Source organism: Stenella coeruleoalba (assembly GCF_951394435.1).
Source record: "Stenella coeruleoalba genome assembly, chromosome: 2".
Classification (NCBI taxonomy): domain Eukaryota; kingdom Metazoa; phylum Chordata; class Mammalia; order Artiodactyla; family Delphinidae; genus Stenella; species Stenella coeruleoalba.
The window spans coordinates 3,575,556-3,595,758 of record NC_137147.1 but is presented as its reverse complement, the minus strand read 5'-3'; positions in this window follow the sequence as shown (position 1 = coordinate 3,595,758).

The window sequence follows — 20,203 nt, the reverse complement described above, 5'->3', positions numbered from 1 at the left end:
TTAAGTTTTTGAATTTTTAAAAATAAACGTAATTTTAAACAGTTTTAGATATACAGAATTATTCCAAATGTAGTACAAAGAGTTCCCATATATCCCACACCCAGTTCCTCATATTATTCACATTTTACATTAGTATGGCAATTTGCCACAATTAATGAGCCAATATTGATATGTTTTTATTAACTAGAGTCCATATATTATTCAGATTTCCTTACTTTTCCCTTAATGTCCTTATTCTGTTCCAGGATCCCACCCAGGACTCCACATTACATTTAGATGTCGTGTCTCCTTAGGCTCCTCTTGGTTGTGATAGTGTCCAAATAAAACTTCCTTTTATTTTATTATTGAGAGTTTTGAGGAGTACTTGTCAGGTATTTTGTAGAATGTTCCAAAATGGGGATTTGTTTGATGTCTTTCTCATGATTAGAATGGGATAAAGTGTCTTGGGGAGGAAGACCACAGAGTAAAGTGACATTCTTATCATATCGTATCAAGGGCACGTACTATCAATATACCTTATCATTGTTGATGTTGACCTTGATCACCTGGCTTGGGGTCATGTTTCTCAGGTTTCTTCCCTATGGACTTACTCTTTTGATCTCCCCAACATACTGTCCTCTTTGGAAGAAAGTCACTATGGGCAGCCCATACTTGAGGAATGGAAGATGTGTCCCCCTTCCTGAGAGCTGAATGTCTAAACAATTATTTGGAATTCTCCTGCACAGGAGATCGTTTATATTCAGCCATCCATCCATCCATCCATTCATTCATTCATTCATTCATGTCAGTATGGACTCATGGATTTAAGCTTATAATCTAATACTACGTTTTTATTTTATTACATTGGGAGCTCTTTGAATTGGCTGCTTTATCCCCTTGACATATATCAAGTCATTGTGACTTTTCTCATTTGGTTTGATTTTTAAGCACTTTCTTACTTTCTGGCACTATAGGATGCTCCAGGCACATCTTGTACTTCCTCAGCTCAGTCCTATAATCAGCCGTTTTTCCAAGAAGCTCTGGTTCCTTTTTCTGGATAATGTTACTAGATAGAAACATCTGGGTACAAGATGTGCTCATTGCTACTGGAGACTCATTGCTTCTCAGCCCTCTAAGCCAATAGAGCAAGGAGATGTGTTTGCTTATATCAATACTAACTCATGTATATGCACATCTATACATATCTCTATATGGAACCATCTGTGTTTATATTACACTAAGCACAGTTCACACTGATGTCTCCAACTCTACTGTATTAGCACATGGATCATTCTAGACTCCTCCCCTTATTCATACGTAACTTCTCACTCAGACAACGAGAAATTTGGTTCCTACCATCTGCCATCTATTTCTTAATTGTTCAATTTCAGTGTACATGCATAGTGGTTTCACAATTGTTTACCTACACATCCCCTATAGGAAACAGCTCCTTGAAGTAGAATATCATGCTTACATGAATTCTTTTGCCTTCAGTCTTACAGATGCCACTATTTTCAAAGTTACTTACTCCCATTCCATTCCCTTCAGTGAGGTCATGTCATACATTTGTAATATATTTAGATTATTCTGTCACAGTCTGCGCTTTATCCTGAGATGCCTCAACCCCTAAATGATTTTTTAATTTGCATATATTACAGTTTGTGCTATAAAGTTCTATGGGTTTCAATCCAAAAATGGGCAGAAGACCTAAATAGACATTTCTCCAAAGAAGACATACAGATGGCCAAGAAGCACATGAAAAGCTGCTCAACATCACTAACTATTAGAGAAATGCAAACCAAAACTACAATGAGGTGTCACCTCACACCAGTCAGAATGGCCATCATCAGAAAATCTACAAACAACAAATGCTGGAGAGGGTGTGGAGAAAAGGGAACCCTCTTGCACTGTTAGTGGGAATGTAAATTGATACAGCCACTATGGAGAACAGTATGGACGTTCTTTAAAAAACTAAAAATAGAACTACCATGTGACCCAGCAATCCCACTACTGGGCATACACCCTGAGAAAACCATAATTCAAAAAGAGTCATGTACCAAAATGTTAATTGCAGCTCTGTTTACAATAGCCAAGACATGGAAGCAACCTAAGTGTCCATCATCCAATGAATGGATAAAGAAGATGTGGCACATATATACAATGGAATATTACTCAGCCATAAAAAGAAACGAAATTGAGCTGTTTGTAGTGAGGTGGATGGACCTAGAGTCTGTCATACAGAGTGAAGTAAGTCAGAAAGAGAAAAACAAATACCATATGCTAACTCATATATATGGAATCTAAAAAAAAAAAAAAAAGTTCTACCTAGAGGCAGGACAGGAATAAAGACGCAGATGTAGAGAATGGACTTGAGGACACAGGGAGGGGGAAGGGTAATCTGGGATGAAGTTAGAGAGTGGCATGGACATATATACACTACCAAACGTGAAATAGATAGCTAGTGGGAAGCAGCCGCATAGCACAGGGAGATCAGCTCGGTGTTTTGTGACCACCTAGAGGGGTGGGATAGGGAGGGTGGGAGGGAGATGCAAGAGGGAGGAGATATGGGGATACATGTATATGTATAGCTGATTCACTTTGTTATAAACCAGAAACTAACACACCATTGTAAAGCAATTATGCTCCAATAAAGATGTTAAAAGAAAAATTTCTACAGGTTTGACAAATGTATAGTGTCACGTATCCACCATTACAATACAATACAAAATATTTTCACTACCCTAAAACACCCCCTGTGCTTCACCCATTTAACCCCTCCCCCCAACCTCTTAGCAACCACGGATTTTTCAACATCTCTATAGTTTTGTCTTTCCCAGAATATCATATAATTGGAACCCTACAGTATGTAGCCTTTTTAAACAGGCTCCTTTCACTTAACAGTATGCTAAACAGTATGCTAGACAGAATTCTTTCCATCCATGTCTTTTTGTGACTCAGTAGATCATTTCTTTTTATTGTTGAATAATATTCCGTTGTGCGGATGAACCACAGCTTGTTTATCCATCCTCCTGGGAAAGACACCTTGGTGGCTTCCAGTTTTGGGCAGTTATGAATAAAGTTTCTATCAACATCTATATGCAGGTTTTTGTGTGGACATACATTTTCAACTCGGTTGGGTAAATCCTGAGGATTTTAAGGGCTCCTATGGCAAGACTATGTTTAACTTTGTAAGAAACTGTCAAACTGTCTTCTTAAGTGGCTGTGCCAGTTTGCATTCTGACCAGCAACACATGAGATTTCCCGTTGTTCTGCACCCTCAGCAGCAATCAGGTGTTGGCTTTTAGGCAACCCAGTGGGTACGTTGGTATCTCATTGTTGTTTTCCTTTGCAAGTCCCTAAGGACACAAGATTTTGAGCACCTTTCATATGTTTGTTTACTATGTGTGTATCTTCTTTGATGAGGAGTCACTTCAGATCCTTTTTCTATTTTTTATGGAGACTGTTTGTTTTCCTGTTTTTGAATTTTAAGAGTCCTTTGTTTGTTTTGGATACAAGTCCTTTAGCAGATATGTGTTGTGCAAATATTTCCTCCCCATACGTGGATTGTATTTCCATTCTCTTAGCAGTGTCATTTGCAGAACAGAAGTTTTTTATTTTAATAACATCCAATTGATCACCTTTTTCCTTCACAGAGTATGCTGTGGGTGTTGCGTGTAAAAGTTCATCTCCAAACCCAAAGTCAGGTAGAATTCTTCCCATGTTTTCTTCTAGGAGTTTATAGTTCCCTATTTCAAGTTTAGGTTTATGATCTATTTCCCTTTTATTTCTGAAGAATGTGTTTTCCTAGTTATTGGGTTTAGGGATTGACAGTTCTTTTCTTCCAGAACTTGAAAAATGTGCCACTTCCCCCTGACCTTCATGAGAAATCTGCGTTCATCTGGACTGGGGTTCCCCTGAATACAGTATGTCACTGCTTTCTGCTTGATCTCCGGAATTCTTCGTCTTTAGCTTTCAGAAGTTTGATTATGACGTTTCTTGGCATGGATTTCTTTGGGTTCGTTCTATTTGGATTCACTCAGCTTCTTGAATCTACAGGTTGATGCCTTTTGCCAAATTATAGGAATTATCAGCCATTCTTTCTTTAAATCTTTTTTCAGCCCTACCTCTTTGTCCTCTCCTTCCGGGACTGCAGTGACATGAGTGTTAGAACCTTTGTGAGAGTCTTACATTGTTGAGTTTCTGTTTATTTATTTGGCTTTTTTTTTTTCAGTCTATTTTCTCTCTGTGTCTCAGGCTGGTCCTTCTTTGATTCTGCTGACCTCTTTGAGTTCACGGCTTCCTTCCTTAGTTATCTCCAATCCACCCTCGAGTCCATTCAGTGATTTTTCAATCTCAGTTATTGTATTTTGTTTAGTTGCAAAATTTCTCCTTGGCGTTATTTTATATCTTCTACTTCTTTGCTGAGATTTTCTGGTTTTTTCGTTTGTTTGGAGTGTGTTCACAATGGCTGTAGAAACGTTTTTGTGATCGCTGCTCTATAACCTTTGTCAGATAATTTCGACATCTGATTCCTCTCAATGTTGGCATCCGTTGATCATTGTTTCTCTTTCAGGCTGTGATCGCCTGCTTGCTATGATGAGTGATGCTTTATTGTATCCAGGATCTTTGGGGTATTATAGAATGAGAGTCTGGACCCTATTTAATCTCTGTTTAGGTCTCTTTGTTTAGGTGTCGTGTGCACGCCTGGTTGGGGGTGGATGTTCAGCTTCCTGCCTGATGCCTTGAACAGCACCTGCGCTAAAGTGGTTCTCTGACTCTCACCCCCTTGTTACCATAAGGTGAGACTGGAAGTTCGGTTCCCCCCCAACCCTACTGATACCTCCTTGCCAAAAGCGTAGCACTACTGTGCAAACTGGCTGTTCGCCACTGGGTGGAGGTTGGGGTTCGGCTGCCCGTTGGTCCCCACTGGCACCAACTGGGGGGAAGTCAAATTCCAAATGCCACCATGTCACACTGCCTCCGGGATTCTGAGTCAGGGGGAATGTTCATCTCTCACCAGCTCTGTTATGGGAGGAGTGCCTTCACTGAGTGCTTGGGCTGGTGCTGTATCTCGCTGCTGCTCGGGTAGGGGGTGGTTCCTTGCTGACTCCCCTGGCAGGGAGACAGTTTTCTCGTTGGCGTTTGTCTCCACTAAGGCAGGTATCTTCAAAAAGGGTTTCTGTTCTGCTAAGCTGCCCTTTTCCCTTTGTCTACAGGCAGCAGGCTCTTCTTGAGGACTTTTTGTCCATGCCTCAGCATCCAGTGAGAGTTGTACCAGTGCAGGATGGATGGAAGGCAGAGAGAAAGCCCAGGGACCCCATGCCACGTGTGCCTAAGTCCTAAGTCCCCTTGGCCATCCTTCAGAATCTCCCCAAGTTTGCTACGTTATGTCCAGGTTTTTTATTTATTTTTTTAATTGTAAAGGGGAATAAGGAAGAAGGGGGCTACTCCATCTTGGATGGAACTGGAAATTTCCATTTTAACTGTCCCCCCAACCCTTTTAGAAGGAAACAGAGTTCTTAGGTTCCCCAAATAGGCCAGGGAACCCTCTCAGGGACCACAATCCTTGGTGTGGCAAACACTTGAGAGGTCCCTGCAAAGAGAAGTTTTACCTTTATAACTGTCAAAACAATTTTTTAAATTGTTATTAAAAGGAATACATGCATTCCAACTATTCTCATAGAAGGTGTAAGCTCCTGAAGCTCTGAGCCCAGACCCAGAAAACTCGGTCTGGGTTGAGGAGGGAAAAGTGGACTCCGGTGCACGTTCCTCTGCCCCTTGCCAGGTCTCCACGGCTGCTGTCCTCCTGCATCTGACCCTCCTTCCACTTCTAATTCCCGATTCTTAGCTCTTCTCAATGTGGCAAAGAAATGACGCAGACCCGGGTTCAGTTCCTGCCCCTGCCACTCCCTAGCTGAGTCCCAAGAGTGCTGCAAAAGTGGGATAACATGTATACAGACCTTATGGGGTAGCTGTGATGGTTCCATTAAATAGTGCAGGTAAAGATGAGAATTCAAGGGTGAACAGTAGGTTCCCAATAAACATTTGTTAAATGGATGAAAAGAGAGTCTGGCACAGTGGCTGGCATGTTGACATCGATTCTTAACATAATACGGTGTCTCTGCCTGGATGTGTCCTTCTCATCCTTCTGGGCTCTTCTCCAGGAGCCATTCCTTGACTGCCCCCAGGACACAGGGACCCCTTCCTCGATCCCTTAGTGCCTGCTATCGGCTCTATGGTGGCTCGTGTCACTCTGCACTCCGGTTGCCTCTTCTGGTCTTGGTGCCCCTGGAGACTGGACCCTCCTTGAAGGGTTCATTTCTTGCTGTACCTATGGGATCTGTGAACACCATAGCATCACTGGGGGCAGCAGGGAGGCAGAAGGGAAGAATCCTAAGGCTTGTGCCCTAAGGAGCATCACTGATGAGTGGGTGTGAGCGGAGCGAGAGCTGACTAGGAGGACTGAGATGGGACAGCTGATGCCACAGATGCCAGGGAAGGAGAAATTGTTAGGAAAGAAAGGGAGACATTGGATCTGGTGACACGGATGCTGTTGGTGACCCTGCTGGCGTTGTGTGGTTGGCTTGGGGGTGGGGGGTGGGGCTAAATGAACACTGCTCCTGGTGTAAGGTGCTCCCTGGCTCTGTCCATGGCCCAGCACAAGTGATCCTTCAGGAGATGCACCCAAAGCAGCAAAGCCTGGACCCTGCCTCCCCTGCACAATGCTCCTCCTTTTCCAGAAACATCCACAAAACCCACAGTGTATCTAACAATCATAGCAACTATTGCCACCATCATCACCAGAGCCACAACACCTGCTTACATTCAATGAAGCATCCCCATCCCTTATCGGAGACAAGCTCGGGTACTTCTTCCCCACCCCATGGTACAGAGGAAGAGACTGAAGGCCAGAGTGCAGACCACCATCCAAGCTCAGCTCTGCCTGCAACCAGCACCCACCGTCACCCCAAGTCACTTCACTGGGAGTGGAGATTCACGGGAGCCAGCCACAGTGGACCTTGGGATTTGGGAGGGGGATGGCCGGGTCTGGGGTGACTCCCGATTCTGTGCTGTGAGAAGGGGAAGCAGGCAGAGGCTGGCTTTACAGCCGAAACGTCTTCCAACTGCAACCCCAGAAGTGACTCAAGACCGACGCTCACTCATTTGGAGAGAGCCTTTGCCCTGCAGGCTTCCTATGGAGAGCGGGGCACGATGCTCTCCCTGGGAAACGTGTGGTGAGAGCAGATACCCGCCACCTCCCTCTCCTCAAGCCCAATGGAGAAGGAACAGAGCACCTTGTGCAGCCCGTCCAGGAGTCCCCATCCCCGAAGGGAGCGACCTGGCCTCCGTGAGATCACAGACACCCACCAGCCCTCTTGCTGTGTCAGGGCGCTTAGCAAGTCCTGCAGGTCGCCCTGGACTGTGCCCACACTTCAACCAATTTGGTAAACGTATTGAGCAACTACTGCACACCCGGTGCATTAGTTTCCTACGGCCACTGTACCGAATTACCACAGCTTCGTGATCCTAAACAGTACACATTGATTATCCCACAGTTCTGGAGGCCAGAAGTCTGGAGGTTTTATGGGGCTAAAATTGACATGTCGGGAGGCTGTATTCCTTCTGGAAACTCCAGGAGAGGATCTCTTTCCAGCTCCTAGAGGGCACCTCCATGCCTCAGCTCAAGTCCCCATCACGCTGACCTCGGCTTTCACGGCCACATCTCTTCTGACTCTGACCCTCCCGCTGCCCTCTTACAAGGACCCTTGTGATGACACTGGGCCACCAGGATGATCCCAGATCACATCCCCATCTCAAAATCCTGGACTAAATCACACCTGCAAATCACACCTCCCTTTGCCATGCAGATTCGCAGGTGATGGGTATATTAGGATGTGGACACTTGGGAGCTGTCATTCTATTCTGCCGACCACACCTGGCTCCCTGCTCAGCACCTCGTGTAACATGGCTCTCACGGGGCATCATGGAGCCGGGCACCCAGTTCAAGAGGCAGAGAACTACCAGCTCTATCTGGGGCCTTCCAGCAGAAATGTGAAGTAGACCCTCTGGCAAACACCCTGTGTGTGTTCGGAGTGGGTCCAGGCATGGAGCCGAGATTCCGATGGGATCTTGAGGCACCTGAGGTGTCCACATGCCTACGAGCTTCACCATCACCTGCCTGAAGGCTTGAAACTGTGGCTGGAACTCCCCTTCACCCCTGCCCGAATCCCTGCCAGCCCCTGCACTTTCATAGCGCGTGCTGACTCCAGGCTCGAGTAATTACTATGTGAGGTTACAAGCTTCCTGTCGCTGTAAAATTTAACAAGTTGGAGTTCACTAATAAAAAGGGAACACTTCCCGCACAGCTGTGCACACTCGGAGCCGCGAGCCTGCATCCAGGGACGCAAACCCCATCCCCGCCAGGCTTTGGTTCGGGAGGGTTCCAGGAACCCCGGGCACAGGACATCTTACACGGAGGCCGGGGAGGGGGCGGGGCTTTCCCGAGCTCCAGGCTGGGAGACCCTCCTGGAACACTGTTTGACATCACTTTTTCCAAACGTCGGTGGGCCCTGCGGAGGCCAGAGGCTAGCAGCATCCTGGGCTGGGGCGATGGGGGGTGGGGGTAGGGAGTGGCGGGGGGTGGGGCTGCCTTTGGAAAAGGCCACTTAGAAATACCAAGAACGTGTTGCTAGCCCTGTGAGCCCGCAGGGCGGGGTGTCGAGGTGCCAGCCAGCACAGGGGCGGCCGCAGTGTGTCCGGGTGAGGGCTTTCTGGGGACAGGAGCGGGGGGGAGGGGCTCCTCCATCGCTTGGCGCCCGCCGCCCACGGCTCCCCTTTGTGGGAGAGGTTCTGGCTTCTGCGCGCCCATGGTCGTGGGGCTGGCATCTCACATCATTCGCTCGGGCGGTCCTGCCTGTATTTCTCCGCAGGCCCTCCTACAGGCCCTGTACACAGGTGGCTCACTGCTTGTCTCTCTCTTTTTTTTTTTTTTAAAGAAAGAAGAGGAAAATGTTGGGGTTTTTTTCCCTACAAAAAGCACAAGGCTTGGGAGAGTGAGGAAGGGCAGGTGTGGAGATGCCAGCTTTGGGCCCTGGCCTGTCCTTTGCTCGGACTCCCTGGCCACCATGCTCTTACCCCCAGTCACCACCGGGGTCTCAGGGCCCATCCCTTCCTGGGTCACACTGTGTCCACTGTACAGGCGAGACACTGGGTGCTCCCCTAGTCGGCCACCTCCCCCCTCACAGCAGGGAAGACTTGGGTCCAGAGTGGGTGAATGACTGACCCAGAGTCACAGAGCAGAGCAGGCCCAGGATGGAAGCATCCAGGACGTGTGCGGGGCGGGAAGGATTATGCTCGGCTAAAGACAGGCCTGAGACTCGCTTCTAACCAGTAGAACACGGCAAACGGACAAGATTTTGCAGATGTAATTGAGGCCCCAAATCAGTTGATTCTGAGTTCATCGAAAGACATACAGTAAGTCCCCTACATACGAACGAGTTCCAATCTGAGAGCGCGTTTGTAAGTCCAATTTGTTCATAAGTGCAACAGAGTTAGCCTAGGTACCCAACTACACAATCGGCTATATAGTACTGTACTGTAATAGGTTTATAATACTTTCCACACAAATAGTACCTAAAAAACAAGCAAACACAAAAAATAAAACCTTTTTAATCTACAGTCCAGTACCCTGAAAAGTACAGTAGTAAAGTACAACAGCTGGCATACGGGGGCTGGCATCGAGTGAACAGGCAAGAAGAGTTACTGACTGGAGGAGGGAGAGGTGGTGGGAGATGGTAGAGCTGAAGGATCGTCAGCAATAGGAGAAGGAGGGCAAGCTGCGATTCCACTCACGCCTGACGCTGACGGCACAGGTTCTGGTTCCTTGCTGGATTCAGTTCTATCTACCCCCTTGAAAATAATGATCCAGTGATGTCTGGGTAGTAGCCCTTTTTTTCTCATCATAGCACTGGCTTACATTCTGAACAGCTGCTGCAACCCTCGTGTACCGTTCTGTGTTTGGGTCCTGTGCCTCAAAAACTAACTGTGCCTCTTCAAATAAAGAAAACCCCCTTGCCATTTCCTGCGTTGTGAATCTCTTCAGTTCTTCAGTTACTTCTTCTTCCTCTTATCTCTCTTCATCCTTTCTCTGGGCATGTTCACATCTCTGAAAGTTCAAAACTTGAAGGTTCGTATGTAGGGGACTTAACTGTGTTACACTTGGTGGGTCAGACTTAAGCAGGCGAAAGCCCTAAAAAGAGGGACTGGGTCCTCCCTGAGGTCAGAGAATCTCCTTCTGGCCTTGAAAACAAGCCACCATGAGTCCCAGAGCTGCGAGGAAGTGAAATCTTCCAACAACCTGAATGAGTTTGGAAACAGATACCCCCCTCCCCAGTTGAGCCTCCAGATGAGAACACGGCCCCCTGATTGCAGCCTTGTGAGATCCAGGCAGAGGACTCAGCTCAGCCATCCTGGGCTTCTGCTCCCTGGAAACTGTGAGAAAAGAAACGTGTGTTGTTTTAAGCCACTTGGTTATGATAACTTATTACACAGCATCGGTAGCTGACACGAGAGGAGAGAGCCAGCATTCCCTCCAGGGCATCGCTTTTGGAGCCAAGTCTGCTCAGTCACTCACCAGCAAGGCGACCTCAACATTGTCATCTGTGAAATGGAGTCACGGGGCCTGATTTTCCTGCATTTCCTCCCACACCTGCACCCGCCCCTTGGGCCAGGAACCCCGGCCACACAGGGTGTGCGGAGGATCCTCACGAGAACTCTAGGACAGCACGGGGCAACATCTCACTCCCCCGAGGCCCAGGCCATCCCTGGACACCTGCACATCAGAAGGCACCCCACCGCCCTTACCTGATGTTCAGGCCCCCAGCCTGGCCCTCCTGGACACACCTGACGCAGGCCACTGCGTGTGCAGTGCCACGCTGAGCCCTGGAGAGTCCCACACAGGGAAGCCACGGGCCTGCCTGGGTCAAAGGCCTCTGGGTGCCCTGAGCCTGTACTCACCAGGCACTTAGGAGACCCAGGCAGGTCACGGTGGGCGGGGTGATGGCCACGCCTGGGGGCACTTCCCCGTCCATTACACAGGGAGTCACTCGGCCAGGCAGCACTTTGGAGGAGCAGATCTGTACGTGGCAGTGGGCTGGGCACCAGACAGGAGGGGAAGACGTGAACACAGCTGGAGCAGATGCGCTGGGCTCACTGCTCTGCATCTCCTTGGAGCTAACATTTCAGAGCGTGCCAGGAGGTCTTCCAGCTGCCAGCAGCTGCGTCTCTGCCTGAGGACTTTCTTTGAAGCTGCAAACGTTGGCTCTGCTCATGCATGGCTGGGCCGAAATACTGGGGGGTTAACATCCTCCGGAGCAGCTCAGGAGCTGATGTGCAAGTCTGCCAGCTCCCTGCCCCCACGTGCTCTCCACTGGCTCACGGAGACGCCAGGGGGACTGCGCCCCAGTTACCCTATGGGGAGCCTGCTTGGAAATGCAGCCTGCGCCCTCTCTTCGTGTTTCAAGGATCACCTTCCAAATAAACCGATGGCATTGGCACCTTGTCCAGAACCTGCTTCTGAGGAACCCAAACTAAGACAATAATTAGGAAATGCCCCTGCCCTCAGGAGGCTCACCACTTGGTAGAAGCGACTGATCATTGCCACTGAACACCAGGGGGCAGGTGCAAAGCCCCTGAGCGGCTGTAGAGACCCGATGCCCGCCCAGCTCCCGGTGCTGTAACTGGCGTCCCAGTCTGACATCCCGGGGCCTCCGAGGATGTTGTCAGCAGGCACAGAGAAGGGAAGAGTGGCGTTTCCTGGAAAACAGGCTGGCCTGCCAGAGCACTGATCACAGGAAAAATGACAATCATTCCAGCCAACCTTCGATCGTTGATTGGGGTAAACACAGTGGGATTAAAAGAAACCACCAGAATTCCAGCTCATTAGAGCTAAAGCGTTTCTCAGCTTGGAACATCATTTTGTCAGGTCCCTCCAGACCCAGCCAGCCGGTGGAAAATCCGGCTAATTTAAAAATGAGTGTGGGAGCCTGCTCTGTCCCAGGCCCTGCAGGTCACAGATCTGGCTGGAGGGACGGCGGGCCCCGGGCTGGCCTGCGCCAGCCTGTGACAGCTATGATCTCACCGAGTCCTCCCCACTCCCTGCAAGACCGGGGTGATCACCCACTGAGAGACATCAAGGGGTCGCCCAGAGAGGGCTGGGGGCCAGCTTGGTCCCCCGGAGATGGGCTCGACCCCCACGTGCGAATCAGCTCTCCGTACTCATCCTCTCTGGGTCGTAATAGAGGGACAGTCCCACATACAAGCTTCCCATGTGGGAAGGGCTCCCCAAACTTTTCTGTAAAGGCCCAGAGAGTAAAATTTTAGGTTTTGCAAGCTGCGTATGGTCTCTGTTGCATATTCCTCTTCATTTATTTTCTATAATCCTTCACAAATATCAAACCACTCTTAACTTACAGGCCATGCAAAAAATAGATCTCAGGCAGAATCTGGCCACGGGGCTATAGTTTTCCAACCACTGGCCCCAGGGATACAGATGTCCATGTGGCACCGATTCTCCACTTCCGCCTCTCAGAGACTCTTATGCATCCTTCACAACCCAGCCCAAATGACCCCTTCTGCACGAGCGAGTCTTTCCCAGCTTCTCTCCTCCAGGCACCTACACCCTGGAACAGCCCTCTGGCCCAGCAGGGCTTCGGGCGGTGATGACACCGCTCAGCTGTCATCCAGATCCATCCTGCTCTCCAGTACCTGCACGGGGCATCATCCAGGCACCAGGGCGAGAAGGGTGCGCTCGGTGGCAACACGGCTTGGTTTCGAAGTCACAGGTTTCCAAAGTGACCCGGTGCGGGGAAGCCAGCTCACACCTGAGTGATCGTTAGAGGTACAGACCCTGGGTTCTGAGAAACAAGGACGGAACGAGGTGGACTGCACTGACTCAGGAATGAGTTGCTTCCAGAAGAGAGGCAGGGAGGAAGGGCCCTAGCAGCCAAGACCAGGCGGGGCTGGGCTGGGGCTGGAGAAAGGCATTCTCGGGAGCGAACAACACAGACAAAGTCCTGAGGTGGGAAATTCGCAGTGCGGTTTGGGAAGCAGTGAGCGATGGGGTTTGGACGTCCCTGTGGGTTCCAAGCTCTCCACAAAGGCCAGCATTCGTGTCTGTGCTCCTCCCTTAGCTCCCAGCACGGTACTGAGCCCTGTTGCAGCTTAGCACACACGATGGAGGAGCTGAGTGCAGGGCGTGGAGAGGGAGCGGATCTGTGCGTGCTTGGAGACGGAGCAGCTGGGGTGGCGTGGTGCTGGCATCCTTGCCCGCAGTGTCTGGGCACCAAGGGCTCTGATGGGCGAGGCCGCTTTGGGCAGGAGAGGCTGATGGGTAAGAAGGCCAGGCGGGCCCTGTGGAGGGTGGAGAACAGCGTGGAGATTGCTGGGGAGGTGCTGGTGGGAGATGGTGGTGGCCGTGAGGACCATGGTGGGGTATAGGATGGAGAACTGGGTTCGTAAGTCAGGCCGGATTGGGTGTGAGAAGCAGGAGGTCTCCCCCGAGGCTGGAGTCCAGACCCCACAGTCAGCGTGGTGGCGCCTTGATGAAGCCAGAGAACCTGAGGGCGCCTGAGTGTCTGGAGCCCGACCAGACACATTCAGCCCTTGGTCCGACTCCCTCTGAGGAGAGGTAAAGGCCAAAGACTTCCAGGCACACGTAGAGGGGAGGGGCAGAGGCCCAAACCCAGACTAAGCCCAGAACCTTCCACCATGCTGAGTCTGAGGAGCCGCCATCTCATCTCACTGGTGACCTTGGCTCGACCTTCCCATCTAGCCCCGTTCAGGTCAGAACCCTCCCGTGGGCTGTGCCGGGCTCTAGGCTGGGGATGGGGTGATTTCACGCTTAGCCCCCTCTTCCCTCCCCTCCTGCCTCGTCAGCTTCAAAGGCCTCCCCTCCGCAGGCAGAGCTCACAGGCTCGGAATTCCAGTGCAGCCCCTCCAGGGCCGTGTGCAGCAGGCATTCCTCGTGTGCCAAACCAGGATGGAAAACATACTCTTGCAGCTTAATGTAAAGCATGTGTTCCCAGCTGTACGGGAGCAGGGGCCTCAGAGGAGGCCAGTGACCCCCAGCTTGGCCCCAGCTGCAGCGGCTCACGGGGTTCTGTCCCAGCCACGCCAGGGCCATGGGGAGGTCCCCACCCACACCGGCCTAGCCAGCAGGGCCTCAGACTGACCTGACTCAGAGATGAGGTCTGGGGTCCCAGGGAGGGCCCAGGCTTCGAACCCGCCAGCATCTCTCCAGGGCCTCAAGAAAAGGTCCAAGCCCCCGAGACTGGGCTTCAAGCCTGTCTCCAAGGAGCCTCTTTATAGCCTTGCCAGCTGCCTCGCTTGAGAAAATCACATACTCTCTGGGTCAGCAGAATAAGGGACCCCAAAGATGTCTGTGTCCTAACCCTTGGAACCTATGAATGTGACCTTACATGGCAAAGGGACTTTGAAAATGTGATTAAGGACCTCAGAAGGGGGGGGATGCTCTTAGACTCTCCAGGTGGGCTCCGTGTCACCCCAGGGTCCAGATACCGGAAGGGCGAGGGAGGCAGGAGGGGCAGAGTTTGAGAAGACACGACATTGAATTTGAAGCTCAGGCGGCCTCTGGAAGCCGGGAAGGGCAAGGGATGGACCCCCCCCCCCCCAGAGACTCCGGAAAGAGCCAGCGCTGCTGACAACTTCATTCTCACTCCACGGGGGACCGCTGACCCCCAGAACCGTCAGATGATAAATCTGTGTTGTTTCAAGTCGCTATTCGTGCTGATTTGTCACAGCAGCGACAGGGAACTCATACATCCTCCCATCTGTCTCCTCACCGTGCCTGCGCTGGGGCCCCTCCAGCCTTCATACCAGCTGCTCTATCCAGCCTGGGCTCCCCAATGCACAGGCTCTGCTCCAGTGGGCAAGTCCAGTCTCACTGGTGAGCCAAGTGGCTTAGACACTCCTCTTCTCCCACCATCACCTTCTCAGCTCTGTCCAACTCGCTTGCTGAGTGCCGGGACTGGGACACCTCCTATGACAGGGAGCTCATCACCTCTCAAGACAGCCCAACCCACCTCATCCTCCCAGGACCGTGCAGCCTGTTCCTGCTTACGGGCCCAGGCTGAAGAGGTGAGTGGGGCTGAAACCCAGCCCAATATGGCCATGGAGGGAAGGGGGTCAATTCTCAGGCTCTGGTTTTCCTAGTTAAGTCTCCAACTCACGTCTTCCCCAGATAGAGTCCTCCTGCCTTGTCATAGGGTTGCCAGATTTAGCAAATAAGAAAACGGACATGCCATTAAATCAAAATTTCAGATTAACAATAGGTACTTTTTTTTTAGTACCAATATGTCCCAAATGCTGCATGGATATACTCTACTGAAAAATCCCTTGTTGGTTATTTGATGTTCAAATCTAACTGGGCATCTGTATCCCATCTGGCAGCCCCACACTGTCATTCCTCCAGAGCGCAGCGCACAGGGCGCCGTTCACCACGGCCCGCCCAGAATCGGAGCCATAAGGGCACAGGCTAGGAAGTGGGAAGACTCATCGGTCTCAGAGCCGCCTCTTCGTGGGATGCCTGGGGGTTCCCCCAGGGTGGCTTTGGTCTCCATATGTAGTGAGGGTAGATGAAGTCAAGTCCTGGAGTCAGGACACCTGGTTTGGGGGCAGCGGCCTGTTCATCGCTCTGCAGAGATCCTGCCATGGCCTCCGGCCACTTCCTTCTCTTCTGGGTCCCAGATGCTGACTCTCAACGGGTGGGGGTGGGGGGGGGACTGGACTCAAACCCTCCTTGACCATCTGTGGGATTGCAGTGACCCCTATCTATTTAGACAGACCAGGGAGACCAGCAAACTGCACAAGACCCCCCACCCTGCCCACCCACACCTCCGGCCCCAGGCTGTCTACCCCTACACTGCTCCCAGAGCTGAAGTCCATTGTGACCGACTACAAGGTCAGCTGGAGAGTTCGGGAGGGCAGCTGGGGAGGACTCTGGGAGGGGAAAGTGGATGGAAGCTCCCTTACTGGCCCCCATTCATCCTGGTCCCACCCTTGTCAGAGTTCAAAGGGCCTTCTCGTATGGAAGCACCACCAGCCAGCACATGTCTCCCCCTGGCTGGGAGCCCTCAGGACATCACATCTCCAGGCCAAAAGTCAGGCCCGTGCCCTGCCGGGCTGTCCTGCCGAGGAAGATACTCCAGACCCTGAGCAAAGCAGCAGGGGCTTCAGGCAAACCCCACCTGCTATAGGCCTCAGTTTCCCCATTTGTAACTCCAGGACTGAACCCAAGAGAGCCCTTGATGACCAGACAGTGTCCAAAAAATGCCCACACCCACTGAGAGGCAGGCCTCCGGTATTAGCTAGCTATGCTGCGTAACAAACAGCCCGAGCCTTAGAGGCTGGAAACAACAAACATTTGTCATCTCTCACAGGCTCTGAGGGTCAGGAGTGTTGCCGTGGCTTAGCTCCCTGCCTTGGTCTCGAGGTCTCCTGTGAGACCACAGTTGTGGTCAACTGGGGCTGCCATCTCATCAGAAGGCTCACCTGCTGTGGGAAGTGTCCACCTGCAGCCTCACTCAATCACACAGCTGTGGGCATCCTCAGTCCCCGGCCACATGGTCTCTCCACGGGGCTGCCGCATTGCACTCAGCTGCCTTCCTCTGGAGCATGCTATCGGAGAGAGAGAGCAAGTGACATCTCCCAAGACGGAAGCCACAGTTTCTTAAAACCTAATCTTAGGAGTGACATCCCACCCCTGCGCTATTTTCTGTTCATTCTAAGCAAGTCAGTAAGACCAGCTCGCACTTGAGGGAAGAGGATGACATGGGGTGTAAATACCAGAGAGTGGGGTCAGCGGGGGCCACCTTACAGGCTGCTCCCCTCACCTCCCAGTGAAGTTAAGAGAGTATTGGTGCAGAGGTAGGGCCTGACATTCAAACCCTTTCATAGAGGAGAAACACGCTTTCCCTAGGGAGCAAGGAGGCTCGTGTCTAAAGCACTTGAGGGGTGAGTGGGGCCCTCGGGGGGGGGAGCCCTTGGAATCCTCAGCTCCATCTCTCCCGCCTCCCCCTCCCTCCTCTCCCTTCTGCCTCCCACCTCTCTTCTCTCTCTTTCTCCCTTTCTCTCCCTCTCCCTTATTCTTCAATCCTTCCAGCTCTTTCTTCCTCTCCTCTACCCACTGACCCTCTCTTTCACTCCCTTAACTAGCAGCCCCCCGGTAAGTCTCAGCCACCCCCCACCCTTCAGGAGGAGCTGCCCCCTGCCTCCCATCCCACCTCGAAGGAGCCTTGAAGCAGGTGGGCCCTGGCCAGCCGGCAGGACCCAGCCACAGGAGAGCCTGCGTGCTGCACCTGGGGGTCAGGGCGTTACCCTATTTTTATGGCGTCCAAAGTGTGCGCTTTAAAGATGGATAAGGAGTGATTTGGGCGGGATGTGTCCTGGTGACACAGAGAGAAAGAATGTCACTGAATGGAATGCTAGATCCCTACAAGGCGGAATTGCTGGGTCCGAGGGGGCCGTGCATTTCACATCATGGAACATTCTGCCAAAGCCCCCTCCCCCAATGCCGTCCCAGGGCACGGGTTATGCTCGCGTCTGCACGCGCCGTTCTCCAAACCCTGTTAGCCCTGCATGTTGGGCCACTGTCACGGGCAAAAAACCCTCCAAAAAATCTCACTGTTTCTTTTTTTTTTTTTCTTTTGCAGTATGCGGGCCTCTTACTGTTGTGGCCTCTCCCGTTGTGGAGCACAGGCTCCGGGCGCACAGGCTCAGCGGCCGTGGCTCACGGGCCCAGCCGCTCCGCGGCATGTGGGATCTTCCCAGGCCGGGGCACGAACCCGTGTCCCCTGCATCGGCAGGCGGACTCTCAACCACTGCACCACCGGGGAAGCCCTCACTGTTTCATTTTGTAATTTAAATTTCCCTGGTTGAGGAGCTCATCAGACATTTATTTCTGTTTTTGCTCCTCTTCTGTGAATTGCCTATTCAGAGCCTCTGTCCATTTTTCTATCGAGAGCTATTTCTAGTTACTTTGTAGGAGACTTTGTTTACTGAGTATCCCCCTCTGTCTATCAGAAACGTTGCACATCTTTCCTCCGGTCTGCCATTCATCTGTTAAGTTTAGTCTGCGTGTGAGTCTTCAGTACTCAGAGGTCTTGTGATTCTCCTTTATGGCTTCTGGGCTTTTCGTTTTGGGTGGGAAAGCTCTCCCCCACCTCAGAGCCTAGCATTTTCCCTCTCTTTTCTGATGCTCTGTTATTTGGAATTTGTAACATCTTCAGTGCATTTAGGACATTTGTTTGGTATGAAGTAAGGGACGAACCGTCATAGGTTTTTGCCAGCTGGGTGACTGTGGCCCCCTTGCCCCTCCAGCACTGGTCAGGAGCTCTGGGGTCCTCACAGGAGCTGCAGGCCCTGGACCAGGAGGAAAGGCTGATGCACAGGAGGAAGACCGCACGCTGGGCCTTCCCAGTCACTGACCCTCAATGAGGGTGTGGTGGAAAGAAGCTTCCTTGGGAACCGCACGCCCGAGGCCCCTGGTCTGTGCCCCACCTGAGCAGCGGGACCCAGTCGGGGTCGAGCAGAGTTGTAAGGTTCTCCGCAGCTCCAGAGCAGCCTCTAGTGCCTCCCCTCCCTACTGGGCCATGCCGATCTCCAGGGGTGCTGGGTGTGTCCACAGATGCCCTGGCTCCCCCTGCTCTCCCCACTCTCGTCCTGTACCAGGTGTAAAGAGAATGGGTGGTCCCTGCTCAGCTGCAGGGGCTGCCAGAGATTTTCACTTGGGTCATAGCCAGCAGGGTTCTGAGGTCATAGCCAGCAGTTCTGAGGTTCCCTCGAGGAAACCAGGGAGGCTGCTGGGGCTGCGACAACCTACCTAGGCACTTCCTGAGCCTCTTCCAAGGGTAGAAAGAGCGTTTCCGACTTTTTCTTCTTTCCTCCGAGGCCAGATGCAGAGACAGAGACGGTAGAAAGATGATGATCAGAGCTGTGACCGTGGGCACGTCTGCAGGCTGAGCCCCAGGCAAGCTCTTCGCCTTATCACCAGTCCACACGACAGCCCTGCAAAGCAGACCACATGATCCCTACTTTACAGAGGATAGCACAGAGGCTCAGAGAGGTTAAGTAACCTTCGAAGAGCCACACAGCATGCAGGAAAACTGAAGTCGCCTGAGGTGGTGCTGGGATGGCCGTGCTGGAGCACCACAGCTGAGTGCCCGGCGGGGCTGGCACAGAGGAGGCACTCAACACACTTAACTGCCCTCCCCCTCCCTCCCTCCCTTCTCTCTGTTTCCTTTTTTCTTTCCTAGGAGATTCCGTCACCACCCGAAATCCATGATGACTATGACAAGCAAACTCCCACTTTGAGACAGGATACGTTAAAATATGGGAAGAAACAGGAATTCAGCAACTGAGTGGCAAGGACCATTCATTCAAGAACTTGTTCCAAAAACATTCCCCGGGTGGCAGGCCCTTACAGGGTACCCCCAATAGTTCCTACCCCTAAATAGCTCCCTATCCAACCAGAGGTTCACGCTGAACCAGGAGGGGATGGAGTGGGCAAAGTTTCCACCCACAGGATGGCTCTCAGGGGGAAGGGAAATCCAGAGGGGTTCCCTGGAGGAGGGGGTGTCTCGTCAAGGATTTGAGGTGTTAGTAATGCGAGGGGGTGGTGGGGAGTGGCATTGCGGGGCCTGTCCCAGACGTGGGGAGGAAAGATGTTCTGTTTCCCGGGGTGCAGAGATAAGGGACATAACATTTTCAAAGCTTGCTGAACGAACCACAAAAAAAGTACACAGCACGATGTACGATTCCATGTATAAAAATGCAATAACGGTAAAAAAAAAAAAAAAAAAGCATAGAAATCAGGTTAATGATCACCCCCGGGGTCAGGGAGCTTCTGGCCTGAAGAGAGGTGTGGTGGCGGGTTTCCGGGGGTGGTGACACGATTGCGTTTCTTAATCCGGAGGAGGCTGAAGAGGTGTGCCTGTCACTTTATGAAAATGTCCTCTGTACCCGTAGGATCCGTGTACTTTTCCGCCCACGTATTACACTCCAATAAAGAAGTTAGTGTGTTGCAACTCGAGCTCAGGGAACGGGAGGGTCTGACCATGACTCCGGAGGCAGCGGGCAGATCCAGAAGGGCTCGGAGCGCTGGTAGTTCGTGACCAGAGCTGTGTTTTGGACGATGAATCTGGCAGCG